Source organism: Ovis canadensis, chromosome 6 (genome assembly GCF_042477335.2).
Source record: "Ovis canadensis isolate MfBH-ARS-UI-01 breed Bighorn chromosome 6, ARS-UI_OviCan_v2, whole genome shotgun sequence".
NCBI lineage: Eukaryota > Metazoa > Chordata > Mammalia > Artiodactyla > Bovidae > Ovis > Ovis canadensis.
This window is the reverse complement of record NC_091250.1, coordinates 89,142,500-89,152,210: the sequence shown is the minus strand read 5'-3', so window position 1 is coordinate 89,152,210 and position 9,711 is coordinate 89,142,500. Positions and strand designations below refer to the sequence as shown.

General features: G+C 39.4%; 1 long non-coding RNA gene across 1 annotated transcript; it reads left to right on the top strand.

Annotated features, from left to right (window-relative positions):
* Positions 1-3,208: 3,208 nt before the first annotated feature.
* Positions 3,209-9,438, top strand: LOC138442912 (uncharacterized). The gene is made up of 3 exons (XR_011257931.1): positions 3,209-3,366; positions 7,015-7,067; positions 8,215-9,438. It is a non-coding gene; the product is annotated as an uncharacterized lncRNA (long non-coding RNA).
* Positions 9,439-9,711: the final 273 nt, after the last annotated feature.

Here is a 9,711-nt window from a genome sequence, read left to right as displayed (position 1 = left end):
CCCCACCACAACAGTGCCAATTAAGAACAGAGTGTCAGCTGAGAGAGGTGTATAATGGAAAATGCTGACAGATTCTTAACTCTAACAGACAGAAGAGAGTAGCTTTAATAAGGTGTCTGGAAGAAAGGAATTTTTTAAGGAGTGAGGAGAAAGGGGAAATTACTAAACAAAATGAGATGAGCTGGAGGTAGGGATGGGAAACTTGATAAGGGAGTCCTGAGACTGACAGAAAGCCAAATCAAATCGTGCTGTAAGCAACATCTCTCCCATTGCTTTGGACTCTGCGACAACCCCACCTGGTTCATTCCTGGCTGAACTCTGTCCTATCCCAGAAGCCAGTGGCCTAGCTGTGAGGTGACCCCTGGCCCTAAGGCTTTGCCCTGTCTGCACACAGAGGAAATGCTCATGTGACAAAGACATTTAAAAATAAAGTCATATTTAATGTAATACTTTCTAAAGTCTCTTCAGCCAGAGTCAGGTCAAATTAAGTAAGGAAGACATCTCAAGAGGAAAACCAAACCAAAAGAAATTCTGAATGATACCACGCAATATGATCACCCTGAAATACAGTGCAGTTCCTCCCTGATCTTACTTTGGGGATTTGTCTTTTACTTTTTAATTATGGAAAATTTTAAGCAAGCTAAAAATACAGAGAATAGGAAACTGAGCCATGTAGCCATCATACTGCTTCCATAATTATCAATACATATCAATCTTGTTTTTATCTACATACATCGCCATATTCCCCCTTTCTCTACTGGACTATTTTAAAGCGAATCCACACAGCAGATTGCTTCAACCCAGGGTATTTTGGCATGTATCTCTAAAATACTTCTATATTTTTTAATATAACAACAATATCACTATCACACCTCAAAAAATGGGCTTCCCAGGTGACACTAGTGGTAAAGAATCTGCCTTCCAATGTAGGAGAAGTAAGAGATGTGGGTTTGATCCCTAGGTTGTGGAGATCCCCTGGAGGAGGGCATGGCAACCCACTCCAGTATTCTTGCCTGGAGAATCTCCTTGGACAGAGGAGGCTGGTGGGATCTAGTTCATAGGGTCCCTAGGAGTCAGATATGACTGAAGCAACATAGCATGTGCACATGCCCCTCAAAAAATAATAATAACTCTTAATTATAAAATTCCATCACTGTGCAGGCTTCTCTGGGGCATTTTTTAGAATAATGAGGGTCAGGCAATAGTGGACAAGCTGAGAGCACTACCAATCAATGCTAAAGAATAATAATAGCAATACCAAATTAAAACAAACAACCTTGAGACTTAGACACAATCACATCATAAACACTCCCTAAGCCAACAAACATCTGACAGTCAGCAGCCAGGCAACACCACCTCCTGCCTCCTTCTGCACATGCCCTCAATCCTCAACTCAGGTTTATTCTACCATGGCTTATCTGCTCCTTTGAGGCTACATCACATGATTCTTATTTTACAACCAATTTAACCTATATAAAAAAATTAAAGAAAGACCCCATATTAATTCCCACAGCACTATAGCAAGACTTAAATTTTGTCACCCAGAAAGACTGGTGTTGAACAGATCCAATCACAGAGCACTAAATAGGACTGCTTGAAAGGGTCCATTTGCACAAACCATGATGAACCTGTCAAGCAACAGAGAAAAAAGAATGACCCTTGGTGAATGAGTGATGATGAAGAAAAAGAGCTCTTGAGTTGGACTATCTGGGTTCCAATTCCAGCTCTGAGCTTATATTCTGAGTAATCTTAAGCAAACTGCTTATCATTATATTTGCACCTGGATTTCCTCAAACGTTGAGTGAGGTTAGTAATAGGGTCTATCTCGTAGCCCAGTTCTGAGAATTAAAAAGCATAAGGCTAAAACTGGGACAGCAGCAGGCAAGCTGGCATGGCTGGTTACCCGGTAAAAAATTGGTAAATAGAAAGTGTTCAATAAACATTAACGTACTAGTAGTAGAAATAACTGAGGTAGAAGTAGTGTTAGTTCCTAGTCAAAGGAGATAATAATAGCTAATTCCTCAAACTCCAAAATACAATTTACTTTTTCTGTAAGTGATGATTTCCCCAAAATCTGGAAGATTTCAAACACATTGAGAAAGAGTATGTGTCCAGTTTAGTGGACGTATTCCATGGTTCCCAAACCTGACTATCAGATTTTCTGAGGAGTTCTCTCAAAATACAAATGAATTAACATATTTCTTTGGGGATGTGGGGATCAATAGTCCTGTTAAAGATCCTTGAAAGTGAAAATCACTCAGTCCTGTTCAACTCTTTGCAACCCCATGGACTACACAGTCCATGGAATTCTCCAGGCCAGAATACTGGAGTGCATAGCCTTTTCCTTCTCCAGGGCATCTTCCCAACCCAGGGATAGAACCCAGTCTCCTGCATTCCAGGTGCATTCGTTACCAGCTGAGCCACAAGGGAAGCCCTAAACACTTTTCTCCAACAACACAGAGATGACTCTACACATGGCCAGGAACCAAACCCAGGTGTCCCACGTTGCAGGTGGATTCTTTACCAGCTGAGCCACAAGGGAAGCCCAAGAATACTGGAATGGGAAGCCTATCCCTTCTCCATGGATCTTCCCAATCCAGGAATCGAACTGGGGTCTCCTATATTGCAGGAGGATTCTTTACCAACTGAGCTCTCAGAGAAGCCCCAAAAGTTTCTTGGTTGATTCTAATCAACAGTCAGATCATGACTACTTCCAAAATGTCCTCTATTCCTCAAGTTTTATGACTCCAAGAATTTCCCAAATTCTCTTGTTTCAAAGCCCAAACTATATATATATATATTCCTAGGAGGACCAAACATCTGAGTCTTAAAACTTCCCAAAACTAAAATAAAACTTTACCTGAGTGTTTAGGAGGTTTTGAGTTGTTTTTGTTTTGTTTTTTTTTTAATTGGGTAAAGTGAAAAATTATACCATCTGCTTCTGAGTCTCTGGTGGATTTATCCAAGGTAATTCAATCATATCAGAAAAAAATGAGTAACTGACTGGCTGCTTCTTCTGACAAGTGACACAACTCTGTCCTGTTCTCAAGCCTGTAGCAAGACACTGGCTGTGATACCGGAGACAGTGGTGAATGCTTCAGCAGCTGTCTTGCCCTCAGGGAAATGGAGACGTGCACGTGATTTATACCAGGGCACACAGCAAGCCAGGGGGCAGTGCCAGAAATAGGAGCTGCCTCTCCTGCCTGGCAGACTAGGCTCCATGTCGTACACCCTGAGGATATGGAAGCGAGGTCTCTTGTCTCAGCAAAGAAGCAGATAGAGAAACTTCCATTTAGAGGTTCATAAATGCTACTCTGAAAGGAGGAAGAAAATTCCCCTTTCAGGCTCAATCAAGCCTAAACCAAGGTGAGAGAATGGGGAAATGTTATTTATTTTTGTAAGATGAAAGAATGTTGTATTTATTCACTTCTTGTCAGAATCACAGAGGGGCTTCTTTTCCTATCATTCTTCATGCCTGGTCTCATGCAGTGCTGCTTGGAAGGCACAATGGGGCCAAACAGATAGGGGTGATGCCTATAGCTGGCCTAGAAAAAAAGAGATTTTTTGTTTTTTTTATAAGGCCATATCATATTTGAGTTGATTATATTTCTAAGTGCCTGGCTCAATGCAGAAACTTCAAAGACATAACAAGGGAAGTACTAAATGTCACTGGAGAAGCTGAAAAAAAAAGAAAAATATCTTTTCCCGAAAATTTTAACCTATTCCTAAGAAATGAATCAATCTCTCTAGGCTGAAAGCTTGTGTAGTTATACATTTCTATTTAAAATATTTCCATCTTTTTCACATGTCTTTCTGACATGCAGTTAATTGATTCCTCAAGGGTAAGAATGAAGCTTACTTTTACACACACGCATGCAGGTGTACACACACACACACACACACACACACACACACACACAGCTTCATAGAACCCACGACGGTGTTCCACACTCAGGGTACTTAACTCATATCTTATAATTATTCAGTTATAGCAATAAATGAATATACTAAATAACATATATTTAACTACATTAAAAGAAATATGGGTTGGATGGCAATAAATAAGTGTTGAGGGCATGGTGTGAAGGAGGGAAATGTTTAAAACTTACTTTTTACATTTCAAAAGTTGGATAAAAATAATGGTAGAATTATTGGTGGGGTTTTCTTTGTTTTTCTGTATTCTTAACATGTATATACATGAGTCTGAGTGAACTCTGGGAGTTGGTGATGGACAGGGAGGCCTGGCGTGCTGCGATTCATGGGGTTGCAAAGAGTCGGACACGACTGAGCGACTGAACTGAACTGAACTGAACACGTATATAAAGGACATGTGTTTGCTTCATCATGCAAAAAAGAAACAAATGTTTATAAAACTGACAAGTATTAATCATAGCACACAAACATAAGTATACAAGAAATATGTAGTACTATATTTTCTATAACTTACCTTCTGATGCCATAGTCCCTTTTCACTGGACAGATGGAAATTTTATCCTCAACTATTTCCCTGGCACCAGGGAAATGGGGGAAGTGAGGGGACATCAGTCCACACCAGTTGGACATAGGCTTATTTCTTGCAGCACAGTGATCTCTCTCTACCAAGTCAGGGTTGAGCCTTAAAGATGGGGTTGAGATTCTAGGGGTGAGATGGCATGAACTAAACAAGGCAGGGAAACGAAGAGTAAAGGACACCAGAGAAACTCCCAGATTCCCATTTAAAGCATAGTCCACTAAGACAATCCTATATCCTACCATCCTGAAGATGGTACAAAGGATCTATGTGATCTTTCATCTCAGTGATCTTCCCCTCCATGTGGGGCTCTCATCAGAAAGAATTCCAGGAATTTCTGCTTTTCCTGGATCCCTTCCTTTTCCCTCAGCTCCCCAAGGTCCACTTTCATCTCATTTTCATCTTGGAGTTATTTTGCAATGTCACTGACACCAGAAACATCAATCTCTGTCCTTGTTGAGTAGAGGAAGAGCCCTACAGTTCACCAAAGGAAAAAACTTAGATCTTTTATGTTTCTTTACAGTTGAACAAGACAAACAGTTATGCTAATACTGACTGCCTCTCATAGGCATGTTGTGCACAGTCGCTGTTTCTTTGCTGTGATTGACAAAGACCTTCTTTCCACCAAGAAGAAAGGGAAGAAAAATTCCATCCTGCCTCAGAAAGACAGAAAAGAAATGGAAGATAAGGAACTTAGGTGCCTACTTTTTACCCAGTGCTTCATGAAACAGAGTTGATGAACACATCCACATGTTCTCAAAGAGCTCATTGTCTTTGTAGAAAACTGAAAGGAGCAAAGTTGTGTCCAACTCTTTGCAACCCCAAGGACTATAAAGTCCACGGAATTCTCCAGGCCAGAATATGGGAGTGGGTAGCCGTTCTCTTTTCCAGGGGATCTTCCCAACCTAGGGATCAAACTCAGGTCTCCTGCATTGCAGGCAGATTCTTTACCTGCTGAGCCACTAGGGAAGCCCAAGTGGGTAGCCTATCCCTTCTCCAGCAGATCTTCCCCAGCAGATCAGGAATTGAACTGAGGTCTCCTGCATTGCAGGCAGATTCTTTACCAACTGAATTATCAAGGAAGCCTCTTTGTAGAAAAGATAGATACAAATATCTAGCTACAATATAAAAAGGATTTATAAATTAAAAAAGAATTTTTAAATTGCAGTGGAATCACAGATTGGATAGTTATATCTGCCTGAAGGCATCTGAAGAGACTTCATAGAGGAGAAACATTTCAACCAAACTTCCAAGCATGACTCGGAGATGGGCAAGTAAGGACAAAAAGATCATATGTGCAAAGCATAAAAGGCTGAAACCATATGACTTTTATAGACTCTCAGGTAAAACAGTGTATCTAAATACAGGGGTGATCAGAGAGAGAAAGATTTTTCACCACATGTATTCTATGTGAGACTTTCCTGGTGGCTCAGTGGTAAGGAATTCACCTGCAACGCAGGAGATAAGGGTTTGATCCTTGAGTCAGGAAGATCCCCTGGAGAAGGAAATGGCAACCCACTCTAGTATTCTTGCCTGGGAAATGCTATGGACAGAGGAGCCTGGTAGGCTACAGTCTGTGGGGTCAGAAAGAGTCAGACACTACTTAGCAACTAAACAAAAATGTATGTGATCCCTGTACAACTGGGCAGTTCTGCAGTCTCATAAAATAGTGATCATAAAGGCCTCACCTAATCCCAAAGTAGGGACATCTAGAGCTAAGGTACGAACTGGAATTATGTCGCAAAGACAAAGAGCAAAAAAATAATGATGAATATGTCCATAAATGGCTGACCTGCCTCCTAGTCTGTTCAGGAATGTACTATCTCTTATTCACTCCTCATTCTTTATTTTTCCTTCCCACTGAACTGAATAATTTCTTTCCACCTCACTCCTCAAACCCTCTCAAGCCAACTATCCCTCCTGCAAAGGATGAATTTAAGTTCAATATCCATATCCTTATTAGAAAAGGTAAGAAATGGTCTTTCATTTTTATTTTTCCCCTCAATTTGCTAATGATAAGATTAGAAGAAACTGAAATAGGTATTGATGCCTCCTCTTCCTTTATATGCAGTTTCTAACAATTGCAGTCAAAGCCCAATAGCCAGAGAACAAGGACTAGAATACCCAAGCATCTAGCCCAATAAATGTTTATACCAGTTCAATAGCCGATATACTTCTTTTCTGAAATAATGGAACGCTGCCCAAAGGAAAAAAAAATCAATCAGCTTTTGTGAAAGGAAAAAGCTAAAAACATTACAGAGTTAAGTCCTAATTGGAGGGGTAACTGATGCTGATGGCGAGGTTCTCTCAAGAAACAAGGTGTCCCTCATGTAAGATCCAACCATGACTGGTTTCTCATGTACATTTGTGTTTGTGTGTCATAAGCATGGATGCTTTAATTTTAGATTTACAGAAATTGCTTATTTTTTCAATATTTTGCAAATTTTTTTAATGAATTTATTACTTTATTGCTGTGTCCTAATCTCTACTTGAACCTCTCTTAGAGAAACTAGGGAGAGGACCCTGGGAGAATATGGAGAAAGTTACATGGTGTTTGGTAAGTCAGCCTTCCTGATATTTCCACAATTGATTTATCCTTGGACCAATAGCATTTTCAGCCGATTCCTACTATAAGCAGAATTAACCTACCCAGGTTTGAGAGCATTCCCATTTTCCTTACACAAGAAATTATCCCATAAAAACTAAAATAATTTGTATCAAGGAAACTAAGACTTTAGAAAGGATAAAAAGAACATTATTTAAAACTAAGAAAAAATTTTAAGGGCTGTTGTCTAAAGGTTTATAAATCGCTGCTAATCATTTCTTATTAAGCAAAATGTTAAAAAAAATTCGGAAAGAGTAGCAGCAAAAATCTTAAAAACAGGAAAGATTTCACTCACCACACAAATTGTTGAACACAGAAATATCCTCCCAAATATAGCCAGCTCAGTTGAGTACATTTCCATTTTATCTATGAATGTGCCTCAAACAGGTAAACAAAAGCATGAACATAAAGAATTTCTGATTTCCCCTCTCCTCTTGGTAATTTGTTTTTATAGGAAACACCTTTATGATTGTCCAAATACAAACTAATAATTGCAACAATAGAAGAAAATAGTCATCTCAACATACCATTTCTCTGATATAGTACAGGCATGACAAACTGTCCGGCCAGCTCTGGAGAGCAGCCGCCAGCTGCCAACAACCCTAAAATAGGACAGACACTACTCTCACTACAGAACACAGCGATAATTCAGAAAGCATTGGAGTGATGGAAAATAAAATCTTTGAAATGCAGAAAGCAGTAGACTTAATCATGAGTGATCCCTGCACAATTGGGCAGTTCTGATGTCTCATAAAATAGTCCACCATAAAAGGCTTGCCTGATCCTAAAGTAGAGGTAAGAATTGGCCACAAATTATAAAATCAAAATGGCTGCTACCTTTGCTGCCTCACAGTCAGACCCTTGTATAATCAAATCATCACAAAATATTTCAGCTTCTGGAAAATGCCATAGAGAAAAAAGTCCAAGCCCTCAATTTACAGGTAAGGAAATTGAGTCCCAGAGAATCTCGGAAGCTTGTCCAAAACCACCAAGAGCTAAAATCCCCCATTCACTCAACTCTCTTTAATTGATTTAGCAAATGCAGTGGTAAAGAATATTCATTCTTCCTTTCCTAATTCATTCATCCATTGTATCATAGAAAAACCAAGAGAATTCCAGAAAAACATCCATTTCTGCTTCATTGGCTATGCTAAAGTCTCTGACTGTGTGGATCACAACAAACTGAAAAATTCTTAAAGAGATGGGAATACCATACCACCTTATCTGCCTCCTGAAAAAACCTGTATGTATGTCAAAATGCAACAGTTAGAACCTGACATGGAGTAACAGACTGGTTCCAAACTGGGAAAGGAGTACATCAAGGCTGTATAGTGTACCTTGCTTATTTAACTTGTATGCAGAGTACATCATGTGAAATGTGGGGCTGGATGAAGCACAAGCTGGAATCAAGATTGCTAGGAGAAATATTAATAACCTCAGATATGAAAATGACACCACACTTATGGCAAAAGCAAAAAGGAACTAAAGGGCCTCTTGATGAAGGTGAAAGAGAAGAGTGAAAAGGCTGGCTTAAAACTCAACATTCAAAAAATGAAGATCATGGCATCCAGTCCCATCACTTCCTCGCAAATAGACAGAGAAACAATGGAAACAGTGACAGACTTTATTTTGGCGGGCTCCAAAATCACTACAGATGGTGACTGCAGCCATAAAATTAAAAGATGCTTGTTTCTTTGAAGAAAAGCTATGACAAACATATTAAAAAGTAGAGACATCACTTTGCCAACAAAGGTCCATCTAGTCAAAGCTATGGTTTTTCCAGTAGTCATGTATGGATGTGAGAGTTGGACCATAAAGAAAGTTGAGTGCCAAAGAATCGATGCTTTTGAACTGTAGCGTTGGAGAAAATTCTCGAGAGTCCCATGGACTGCAAGGAGATAAAACTAGTCAATCCTAAAGGAAATCAGTCCTGAATGTTCATTGGAAGGACTGATGCTGAAGCTAAAGCTCTAATACTTTGTCTACCTGATGCAAAGAGTTCACTCATTAGAAAAGACCCTGATGCTGGGAAAGATTGAAGGCAGGAGGTGAAGGGGATGACAGAGGACAAGAAGGTTGGATGGCATCAATGACTCAATGGACATGAGTTTGAGCAAGCTCTGGGAGATGGGAAGCCTGGCGTGTTGCTGTCCATGGTGTCACAAAGAGTCGGACATGACTAAGTGACTGAACAACAAATGCCAAATATAATGAATGCTAAAAGTTTATATCTGTTGAGAAAACATATGTCACACTAACTAATTAACATTAGTATCTAGGTTGCCTCTTTTCAAATAAAATACTGATAGTTTTCACTATAAAAGTAATATGTATCATTGATATAAATTTTGGAAGTGATAGAAAAGTTGAAAGGAGGAGAAAAATCACCTGCCACCCACTGAAAAGCACTTTCAACATCTAGTATATTTCTTGCCAATCTTTTTCCTGAAACAAGTTTCATCCTGTCTTGCTTTTCTTTCTTTCAAAAAGCTATGATCATCCTGTATATACAATCATGTGTCCTACCTTGTAGCATTTCCTCATGTTACTAAAGATTCTCTGTAACTATCACTTTTAACAACTGCAAAATATTCCA